We start from the raw sequence: 9,947 nt of genomic DNA, 5'->3' as shown, positions 1-9,947 counted from the left end.
CCCAGCTGTTGTCCATGTTTTAACTTGTGTTAATTGATTATCAATATGCTTACATGCATAATAGAAGTATATGAAGCATCAATGTATGATTACCTTAAAAATGTATTTCCCAAAGTGATTCTGAATGAAATAAGGCACTGTTTAACTGAAATTTACATTTTGAGTATGTCTTAGATTTTAGGTAAATTAAATGTACTGGCATTTAATTTGAATACCATGTTTGCCAGAATCTAAGGTCAAATTTGATACATGATATGTTTTTCAAGAGACAAAGGTACTCACTCAGAATGGTGACTAGTGAGCGAGCATTGACTTAGCAAAGCAAGCAGTGTCTCGTCTGCTCTGGCTTTCCTGGCTTCAAAGGTAGAGTGTCAAGAATATTCTTAGACATTCAAAAAGTCAATAAACAAAACTGAACATATATGCATAATGTGAAATGTTTTACTTAACTTATGAAACATCAGCACTCTTAACAATCATCTATAATTCCTATATATGGAGTATTGAAAATATTCAGATATATGTTTCTCCACACCACATTTCTCTTTCTTCTTTCTTTCCTTTCTTTCTTTCTGTATGTCTGTCTATATGTCTGTCTGTCTGTATGCATTGTACTGGTATAGTTAAAAACACAAAAATTGATATCTCCTTGAAAGTGCTGCTGATTTTGTATCACTAAAGACATCTCAAGAGTATGGGTGACTCACACTTCAGGCATTTATTTAGCCTTTATTAATGACAAATTCAATTAATTTTATTTTAATATCCATATAAAATGCAAATGTTTCATTTGCCAACACCAGACTCAATTGCATTAAAGCCATCTATGTAGAGGGCAATCAAAGTGCTGATACAGTTTTGCTGATAAACTTTTTTTCCCTGGCATCAGTAGTTTTCAGGGGAAAAAATAGGCAAGCTTAGAAGTTTGATCTCTTGAAATCTTAAGACTACATACATAGTTATAGGTATGTGTTAGTGTGAAACCATAAAAACATAACCAATTACTGTTAACAACTGTCATGATTCCATAAAAATAGCCACCCACAAATACAAGTTCTTGTATCATGTTCTAATACTGTATTAACATTGCAATTTGTAGATTTACTATATGTACAGTAGATATTATAGCTGCTAATAAGAAGTTATCATTTATTTAACAGGAGGCATAAGCCATTATCTTATCATTACCCGGCAATAGACACCAATGAAATGCTAAACACTGAGAAACAAAAGCTCTGATTGTTCATTTATGTACACCATTAACTTGGCCATATTAAATAAAGGACTATCAATAACTGTAGTTTGTAATCAAAGGATTGTGCGGTTCTGTAGTTTCTGAACTTCGCTGTTAAAAGACTGCGAGGACTTTGTAACCATTCCATCCAGAAACTCCAAAAGTATTATAGATTGTGGGCAACGAAACAGAGCTTATAAGGCTTTAAACTCCCAGAAAGGAGCAGTTTAAGCATATTCAATTATTACTGCAAAATGTTATTGTTTCAATAATGAGCATGTTGACAATTTAAATTGACAGTCCCTGTCACAATTTATCAAAGACAGATTAGCATAATTAAGGTCACTAAAGGAAACTATTAAAATGTAAGTGTTTCAGTTCTTCTGATCTGGCATTTCACAATATATCACTTTGGGGCTTCTTAATTAAGTGTGATGTCTTCTTGCAGCTTGCATCTACAGTGCACCCAGTCACTATCTTGTGTTTCTTTTGATTTACAAAATAGGATGTAAAGCTGGACTGCATTATCTTCAAAGAAAATCTCCACCAGTACGTAGTTCAGAGGTGCTTGCAAGAGTGATGTCACTAGACATAGCAAAAAGGGTGTCTGGGAATAAGTATCTCATTTTCCCAAATCATGGTATATTAATACTTTGCAAAAGTTTATAATCTATATCTACTTGTCTTTTAGTATTCTAAATTTGTCATTAATCTTCTTTCTCTGGGTTTTCTTTAAAATGCTAGAGAAGTTATTTTGTGTAATACATCTCTATGACTTATATAAATATAGAGGGTGCACATATGTGATAAAACGGTGGAACATTTACTTTGTACTTTAAAATTTTATTTTAAAAATTGCATACTCACATGCAATTAAAAGAATATAGAGATACTGATACATTTTGCACAACTTCTTTATATGTATGCTTGTGTTTATGTGAATGTATGTGTGCAACTGTACATATGTGCATGTCAGGTATTGCTGATGAACAAACCTGAGTGTATATTGTATGAGTGTGTAAGTGTGTATGTGTGTGTGTGTGTGTGTGGTACTAGAGCATGATGAACCTGTATATGTGTATGTATGTGTATGTATGTATGTATGTATGTATGTACTCATGTGTGAATTGATGGAAACACACCCTAATATGTGCACCCATGCTTGATGCTGAGGCATAAACTTAAAATTTCATGCCAACTAAGCACTTGTTCTACTCATACAGAATCTGACACTGGGAAGCTACTACTTAATGGTAAGTTATGGTATTGGTGCAGATGTGACCCTTCTTATTTCACCCAGCTTCTCATAATTTTACATATTTTTTGGAAGGTGTGGGTGGATATGACCTTTATTCAGCCCATCTACCAGAGTGGTAATAATACTCATCAAGACCAAATGTTTCTCAACTGTAACCTTCCACATCACGATTAAAATCCATACAGGTTTTTTTTTAAAAAATAGCCAACAAATCAAAACCCACTATTTCAGAATCAACAGCTTTTTTGAAGCCACAGTAACACTTAAATATGACTAAGACTCAAATGCAGAAATTCGGTTCGGTGAAAGACTACTTAAGCCTCCAACTTGCTTAAATAGAACCACAGATGGAAGAAACATGTTTTTCACAGAGATGCAGTCCACTGGAATCACCAAAGCTGGACAGCTGTTAAGAATCTGAAGTCCAGAGATAATAGGAAATCCAGCCATCCTTATATACTCTTGTCTTTTTTTTTTTTTCTAATTAGAGATTTGTAGATACATGACATGAGACCAGCAACAGCAACTGTAGCCTTGACCAACGAGTCTAATTCTTCATCTGCACAAATAGCAAGTTGCAAATGACAAGGCGTATTAAGCTCTACTTTTAAGTCTTTTGATGCTTTGCCTACCAACTTAGGTACCTCTGTGGTGAGGAACTCCAGGATGGCTGTGCTGTACATGGTGGCAGTAGTGCCCACACGTCTGTGACTGGTTGTCATAGATTTCTTATGTCGATGAATATGGTCCAGAGGGATCTGCAAGCTTGCTTGGCCTTTCCAGAGTTTTTCCCAGCCTTACCATCAGCCATAATCTGACTGTGTTGAAGCTCAGAGAAGTGAAGAAGCAACACGGCCATGAAAACACAGTGAGTTGCCAGCACCCATCCCTCCATTGATCCATACATAGGTCAAACTCCACATATAGACATTTGTGCTCATGGATTTTTCATTCTATCTACTTTTGCTAATACTTAATACATGCATTGCCATTACATTTCAAGCATACATTAATAGATAATTATGAATAAAATAACATATAGTTTTTCTTAAAGATACAAAGAGTAATACCAAAATTTTTGTTTAATCAATAAATGTTTCATTTTTAGATTCAGTTAGATATTACTTTTAATTAGTCATCAAATTGGCAGTTGGTCCCTGAAATGAAGACAGCTTATAAAAAATAGTATTGACCTTTTTTCTTATGACTCACATCACAGTTTTTAATCAGACGTTCCAAAGAGGTTACAAAATAGGAATCCATTCTCAGTATTTGGTTCATCAGCTCATTAAGAGTAATAGCCAACTCTCCTAGCTTTAAAAAGGCCCTGACTAAAATGTGTAATCATTTCACTTTCAAATTTCTTTTATCTCAGCTGCTTCTACTTCAACAAATACAAGTGCTTCCGATATAGTAAGACTAATGAGCATTGCTGGTGATTACAAAAATATTCTACTACTTCCCAAGGCATAGTGACATTTCCCTCAAATTCAGAAAATAAAAGAAATTTCCCTTATTAGAATCTATTTCATGATTATGACCTTGGATGGGAAAAAAAAAAAAAAACTTCAACTTCTCAACAAATCTAAAATGTTTTTGAGTAGTACTTCTGACCATGCACGGCAAATTTCATTAGCTTTAGCAAGGACTGTGTATGTGCCACAAGACAGTATCCTGAAATAAAACGTGCCAAAACGGGTCATTCGATACCACTGCCTCGCTGCAGAACAGAGATGGCATTTTGCTGATGGGCGTACTGTGTACTCTAAGGTACTTTCTCCATAAGTTCAGCTTTCCAGAGTTATAGTTGGGCGCAGTGTATAAAAGAGCCATTTTCTAGTAAGGACCTGACTTACTCCCCAGAGCTCAGAAGCTCCTTCATCAGTTACAGATCAGTTTAGAAACAGCAGGGGAGGCAAGGCTTCCATGTGCTCAAAATAGATACTGTGCTGTGTACACAGAAATGGTGGCAGATCAGGAAAAACCAGTGCAATCCAGCACAGTCATAGAAGGAATAATATCGCCCCTAATCTGACCCACAAAATAAGACATCTGCAAACCACTACAGGAAATTATGTAAAGGACAGCATCTCTGGTGGGCCTTCATGTAATTCAGATATGGGTTTTTGGCTCTTTTTCATTCTGAGTTTGAAGACAGATTATTTTACAAGGTACATCAGCCTTCAGGGAATAACAATTTCCTCTTCTCTCCACAACAACCCAAATGTAACTTTTTAAACTGTTTATCTTTGATCTAAAATATATTACTTAGCGCAGTAAGTAAATAGCCTAACAATTTGTCATAGAAATTATTGCTTCCTGTGGTTATTTTTAGTGTGCCTCTGTGCTTTTTAACATTTGCTGGGCAATTGGTAATGAGAGCTGATAACCCAGCCATTTGCTTTTTATTTTTGTAATGATCTCAGAGAAACATTTTGAAATATGATCTGCTCTTTAGTGTAATGGATAAACTACTACAGTGCCAGGAATTAAACCCAACTTCCTCTCTTAACAGGCATGGGAACTCAGGCAACAACCACAACCCACACACATAATGCAGGAAATGACACAGAAGATATCCATTACATTTCTGTGGCTGGTGTGGTTACCAAGAAAGGCCACTCTAACTCTACTGAAGCGCTGGAAATATCGAAACAAGATGATGCAAAGTGTGGAGCTAACGATACAACTGAGGACTGAGTTGCAAGTTTTCTTGTTTTCTGAAACAGTTTGACAGCCTATTAAAAATGAGTTTTATTTCAAGTAGTGTATTTCTGTATAGAGAGAAATACAAGGGCTGGAGAGATGGCCCAGTGGTTAAGTTCTGTTTTAGAGGATCCAGGTTCGAATGGCAGCACACATACAGAAGCTTACATGCAACTGTAACTCAAGTTCCAGGGTTCCTTCTGTCCTCAATGGGCAGTTTGCACAGGTGATGCAAAGACGTATATGGATGGAAAGGAATCATACAAAGAGAATAAAGCTAAATCATTTTTAATGGTTTAAACCAAATATTACTCAGGTTTGAACATTTGCTGCTATGCAAAGTCTTTTTCAGCTCTATGTATGGTCCAAATGTTAATTTTTAAACATAGTTTTGTGACCCTTACGTTGATATTCACTTGAAAATATTATATGCTATATAATAACCCTTTTAGAATGCTTTTATAGATTAATTTTTCAATATCAATGCCAGCAAAGTTATGTCTGTATGTATTGCATGCTTTCTTCTGTTGCCAGAATTTGCTGTGAATGCTGTATCACTTGCTTATCTGTCATACTGGAGTATACTGTGTCTCATATGTAAAGTAGGCCTTATAGTTAGTACATTTCAGCTTTATTGTTTTCCTTTTGTATTTTAAATACAACTATATGGCAGACAAAGTCTTTACTTATCCTATAATTATTTAGCTATATTGTGGATGACTTGAATTTAGAAACAATTCTCATTTACTACATCCATGTATGTAAAAGTTTTATGAAATTTAAATAAAATATTTATAAAATAAATGGAGGGAAGGATGAATGGGAGGATACAAGGGATAGGATAACAATTTAGATGTAATATGAATAAATTAATAAAATGTATTTTAAAACATATAATATAACTAATTGTTTCACATTTAATCATCAGTATGATTTTGTTAATATGGGAGTATGAAATAATCTCATAGTTAATGAAAGAAAACTTTCACTTTTACTTTTAAGATTCCCATTTTAATCACAAGTTTGATCATTTTTACAGTTGTATATATGTGTATATGTCACTTTACGATGTTTTGTGTTGAAGTTTCTCTTCTTCCTTTTGGCTGAGTAGCATAGATTTTTTTTATATCTTAGTCAAAGAGCTATAATTTCTATAGAACCACTTAATCCTCTGAAACACTTATAAAATGCTTGTTAAAGGATTGGAAGCTCACAGTTAAGGCCTTCATTTGGAGGGTCAATTCAACAATCCACCCTTTGTTGTATCTTCCCTATGTGCCTCCACATTCCCCTTTCTTTCTTTTCAGGCCCCATCTCTAAACCTAAGAAAGAGTGAGAAAGGAACAAAGAGAGATCACTGAGCACAGTCTCATTTTCTCTCTGGGTGAGACAAATAGTAACTTATAACCAACTCCCAGTGAAAATAAACACCTAAAGCTGAAAAGAGCATCCAAAAACCTACCGACCCCCCTTAAGGGAAATGGGTATCGCTCTCTTAGGGTTTCTCCTGGGTGTCTTGGGATGAATAATATCTTTGTAGGGGCCAAAAAAATTGGGGGAAATGGTTAAACAAGTGAGGAATAGCACTTGTGGTCCAGTTTCTAAATGTGAGAACTTCCAGGCTGAATAGAAGTCCTGTGTGGAACAGTCTGAAAATGCTGGGCCACTTGGGTACAGAAGCTTTCTTCAAAGCTGTCTTGGGAGCTTTTCTGATGGAGAGCAACAACGGAAGCACTTAGTGTTGGAACATGAAGGATTCAGGATGTCAGCGTCCGGCATGCTGAGAGGAGTGGATACTGTCAGGTCTGATCCAGATTCAAAGTCCGGTTCTTTTGCTCTTGATGCAAAGTAAGTTTAGTTCTAATACATTGGCTTAGAATTCAAATTTAAGTTTATTCTTCACACACATTATATACATTTCTACTCTAATATGAGGTATTGTACCCATACCACTCAAGTAGAATACAAAGTTTACCTCCAACGCTTTGAAAATGATACTGCAGGCTGTTTAAGGTAGGTAAGTTAAACAAGTTCATTTTCAAGTGATCAAATCATGGTTACTTCAATTACTATGCTATTTACACAACAAAAATATACATCCGAGATGTAACAGGCAGGTATGATTCTGTAGACAGATAAGGTAAAATAGTTAAGGTCCTCAAAAACCTCAGAGTCCTACGGAATATGGCATGTAAAAATGATTTTACCTTATGGCAGGCGGATATATTGGGCTAGAAGGCTGAAGATGCTGCTGCAATATTTTAGAGATCTATGGGTGACTGTTCAGGAAGCAAACTGTCTCTGTCATATTTTTCTTCTTATTAAGCTAAAAAGCTGCTAACCCAGACTTTATGTTTACTCAGGTTATTAATTCTACTCTTTCTCAAGTCTCTCATGGGGTTGAAGACCAAAGAGTTAAATTTCACAAATAAGTCTAGTTGTTTAGGGATTAAGATGTCTTTAGATCTAGATAGAATTTTAAATTGAAAGAGATCAGATATGATAGACATTGAGGTACACTCAGAATTTTAGACTCTCACTAAGATAGGAACATGTTTTCTTCAAGGTTGCCAAACACAAACACCCAAAAAACTATGACTGTAACATGAATGTAATTCCTGAACGTCCTTTGGTTCTTTTGCTGTATGTAGTTTATTTTATATAGGTGTAATAATATATGTGTATATGTAAAAATAAAAAACAAAACAAAACAAAAAAGAAACTAAACAACAAATAAAAAAGGATTCAAAGTTCAAAACCAGAGAAATAGTTCTGTAATTGTTAAGAACAATTGCTACTCTACCAGAGCTTGGGATTCCAACATTTACATCAGGTGCCTGACATTTGCAGGAAAGTTCAAAGCAAGAAGATTGGTACCCACTGAAGGCTGGAGATGGTGCTCCAACATTACAGAGTTTTGGGTGACTATTCAGGGTGCAAACTCTCGTTTCCATCTTCTCGTTTGGAAAGCTACTAACCTACACTCTCGCTATACTCAGGTAATCAATTTTATTTTTTCTGAAGTCTTTGATGGGGTTGAAGATCAGATAGTTTAGTTTTACAATTAAGCTTAGTTGTTTAGGGGTTAAGATGTTTTTAGGTCTAGATAGATGTTTTAAGTTGATAATCACAAGATATGATAGATATTGTTTTACATTCAGAATTCTGTGCATTAAGATAAGAAAGATCTTTTTCTTCAAGGCTGCCAAATACAAATAGTCAAAACACTAGGAATGTAACATTTATATAATTCCTGATTGTATCATGGTTCTGCTTGCTATAAGTAGTTTATTGTATATATGTGTAATAATATAAATGTAAATGTAAAAATTAAAAATTGATTAATTAAAAGAAATTAAAATTTCTGACTGAGACAAGAACTCTTTAAAACAGTTTAAAAGGGTTTATATATATTGCTTATCAGTTCACTTAGCTAGAAGGAATGAGACCATATAACAATGATATATTCGTTCTGATGGAAATTATGTGAATATATAAAATGAAACTACTCACCGTGCCTCTTATTACTGAACATGGCATGTTCCTTTTCTCCTGGTTCCATTGTGAATAGATGATATAACAAAATCAATGTCAGTTGTGGCCATCACAAACTTTTAAACCTAAAGGGACAGATAACATTTAAAAAAACTATTTTAGTTAATATTTTTAAAGTAATCTTATTTGACCTAAGCATACATTGTACTTTATGAAGCAACATTTTAGTTGCAGAATTTCAGTACTGTAAAGAATGATAAAATCCATAAGACAAATGAATACATATTCCCACCATCTAGCTTTTATTAGATTAAAATTGGTAAAAAAAAAAATTTTCAAAAATAAAGGTACAATTTTGTCATCAGTTCCAAATGCCAAGCAAGGTGCATGGCAACGTACAGTGTACCAACAGAGACAAAGCCTGCCAGCGCTGTGCTCATTCTCATAATGCTTCAGAAAGGACAGTGCATATTAATAAGAAACATGACCTAAAGAAAGCCTTCCATAAATGTTTTAAAAAGCACTACACATAAAAGTGGTACTTTGCCAGATTTTCTCATTCATCATATTCTACATAATTTAAAAATTAAAACAAATATATAAAAATAAAAGCTTTGAATTGAAATATTGCCAAGAACACAGAAAGTCTTGTGGGAGTAATACCTTCAAGAGGACTCTTAGGGTAGATCATACTTGACAGAATAGAGGCATGCACTTTCAAGGACTTTTGGATAAATATATTTCATATAAGAACAAAAAAATAGAAAATAATGACTCTCATTATTTGAGCAATATGTTATTTATTCACCCCTTCCTTTTTTACAAGGGCTTCTTTGTGTAGCTCTAGCTATCCTGGAACTCGCTTTGTAGACTAGGCTGGTCTCAGACTCAGAGATCCACCTGCCTCTGTCTCTTTTTGTGTAGTGTGCTGAGATGAAATGTGTGCACCACCACCGCCCAGCAGGATATGTTATTTAACAACCACTTTCCTTACAGATTATGAGGTGAGCGGAAAGAAAGTTTGCATCTTGCCACCAGCCTTCTTACATTCAAGAGATTTGCATTTTAGACTGGCTTTGTCTGAAGATGAGCAGATGGGAAACTGGAACAACATGCATACTTTATTTGGTGTACTAGGAGCACACACACCAATAATTGTCACTTTTATCCTAAAAGAAAACTCCAAAAAATATCTGACTCTTTTTTTCCTTTTTTAAATTAATTTGTTCACATTACATCTCAATGGTTATCGCA

General features: G+C 34.6%; 1 pseudogene; it reads right to left on the bottom strand.

Moving 5' to 3' along the window:
- Positions 1 to 2,944: 2,944 nt before the first annotated feature.
- Positions 2,945 to 3,303, bottom strand: LOC127212380 (histone H2A.Z-like; annotated as a pseudogene).
- Between the last annotated feature and the right edge of the window lie 6,644 nt (positions 3,304 to 9,947).

This window comes from Acomys russatus, chromosome 30 (assembly GCF_903995435.1).
Source record: "Acomys russatus chromosome 30, mAcoRus1.1, whole genome shotgun sequence".
In the NCBI taxonomy this organism is placed as follows: domain Eukaryota; kingdom Metazoa; phylum Chordata; class Mammalia; order Rodentia; family Muridae; genus Acomys; species Acomys russatus.
The sequence above is the reverse complement of the archived record's forward strand: the minus strand, read 5'-3'. Positions and strand labels throughout refer to the sequence as shown.